Below are 2,500 nucleotides of genomic sequence, written 5' to 3' on the forward strand. Positions count from 1 at the left end.
CAGCCAGCAACACCCACAGTGGTCCACCCAGTATCAACACAAGACGCAACGCCACGCCACAACACAAAAGGTACAAGTAATAAAATACCCTTTGGCCACACCCCTGGTAAAGACATCGAACCAACCCACCACCTGACACCAGCCAAACGTACATCCTGATTTGACACATCTCTGGCAACCTTACCCACGTTGGCCCTTAACCTAACCCACGTTGGCCCTTAACCTAACCCACGTTGGCCCTTAACCTAACCCACGTTGGCCCTTAACCTAACCCACGTTGGCCCTTAACCTAACCCACGTTGGCCCTTAACCTAACCCACGTTGGCCCTTAACCTAACCCACGTTGGCCCTTAACCTAACCCACGTTGGCCCTTAACCTAACCCACGTTGGCCCTTAACCTAACCCACGTTGGCCCCTAACCTAACCCACGTTGGCCCCTAACCTAACCCACGTTGGCCCCTAACCTAACCCACGTTGGCCCCTAACCTAACCCACGTTGGCCCCTAACCTAACCCACGTTGGCCCCTAACCTAACCCACGTTGGCCCCTAACCTAACCCACGTTGGCCCCTAACCTAAGTTACGCTGCACCTTAACCTAAGTTACGCTGCACCTTAACCTAAGTTACGCTGCACCTTAACCTAAGTTACGCTGCACCTTAACCTAAGTTACGCTGCACCTTAACCTAAGTTACGCTGCACCTTAACCTAAGTTACGCTGCACCTTAACCTAAGTTACGCTGCACCTTAACCTAAGTTACGCTGCACCTTAACCTAAGTTACGCTGCACCTTAACCTAAGTTACACTGCACCTTAACCTAAGTTACACTGCACCTTAACCTAAGTTACACTGCACCTTAACCTAAGTTACACTGCACCTTAACCTAACTTACACTGCACCTTAACCTAAGTTACACTGCACCTTAACCTAAGTTACACTGCACCTTAACCTAAGTTACACTGCACCTTAACCTAAGTTACACTGCACCTTAACCTAAGTTACACTGCACCTTAACCTAAGTTACACTGCACCTTAACCTAAGTTACACTGCACCTTAACCTAAGTTACACTGCACCTTAACCTAACTTACACTGCACCTTAACCTAACTTACACTGCACCTTAACCTAAGTTACACTGCACCTTAACCTAAGTTACACTGCACCTTAACCTAAGTTACACTGCACCTTAACCTAAGTTACACTGCACCTTAACCTAAGTTACACTGCACCTTAACCTAACTTACACTGCACCTTAACCTAACTTACACTGCACCTTAACCTAACTTACACTGCACCTTAACCTAACTTACACTGCACCTTAACCTAACTTACACTGCACCTTAACCTAACTTACACTGCACCTTAACTGTCACATGTAACGTCACAGGAATGTAGCTTTGCCTAACAGCAACCCTCTGAACATAGTTCACTGCTTGGATCCTCTGGTGTCATGTGTATTTCTCGATGCCATGGTGCGTACCCTCACGTAAATGTCTTTCGAGTGTTGCGTACTTTCTACACAGTCCCGCTAACCACTGGAAGGGTGTAACGCTACAGAACGAATATCGCCCTCCCCTCCTGCCCTTCCAAGCTGGTCGGTCAGGCGTTTGTTTGTGAAATGAGCCTTGCAGCTGTTCAGTTGCATTTGGTTGTCGATGCAGTCAGTGTACGTTGTGGTACGGCCTGTGTGGACTGTCCGCTGATGTACGCGTAACCCACACTGATCATCCGTCGTTACGTACTGAGTGACATAATGTGGCACATGCTTGACCGTACACCGGCTGCGCCCTACAATGGCGAATCATAAGGGCCATATGTTGTGCACGATGCTACTTGTCTCGTCTCCCCATTACAGCGAGATTGCACTGTTGTACGCCGTAGAGACATGTGGTAGGTACGGACGAAAGTATTGCATGTTGGCCCCCCCCCCCTCCCTCTGCCGGGAATCAGCGTGAGCCGTCTGTTGATGTAGCGACGAGGGTTTTCCTATTTAATCGTATTGCCCCACACAACATGATACCACGGTGGACCGCGTTCCACATCTGCGACATGCTACAGAGGCCGGTTGACAGTCGACCGCGCAAGGGACATTGCACACGTGCGCGGACCATCTTCCACGTGTTCTCTCGTGTACGTGCCGTAGTGTGTATATGGGCTGATGTAGCGTGTCGTGACACATAACATGCAGGCATGCCAGAATCGTAGATTTCGCAAATGTTGATTGACGTATACGTTTGCTGCCAAAGATCCGCAAATGAACTGGAAATCAGTTGTTGAGCGGTTGTTCGCGCTGCAGGTGCATCGGTGATAGCGACGATCGGTACATCTGTGAACCGGTTGTTTCGGCGGTACCCGCCATGCCCCCGAACCTGAGTTGGCCATGTGGGTATGAAGCGATACGAGGCTGTGGCTTGGTGGGACAGTCCCCGGCCGGTGAGGGGGGGCCGCGCGGCGTGCTGGCCGCGCGCTGCGTGAGCGCACGCACTACAGCCGGCTGGTG

This window comes from Schistocerca gregaria, unplaced genomic scaffold (genome assembly GCF_023897955.1).
Source record: "Schistocerca gregaria isolate iqSchGreg1 unplaced genomic scaffold, iqSchGreg1.2 ptg000623l, whole genome shotgun sequence".
Taxonomy (NCBI): Eukaryota; Metazoa; Arthropoda; class Insecta; order Orthoptera; family Acrididae; genus Schistocerca; species Schistocerca gregaria.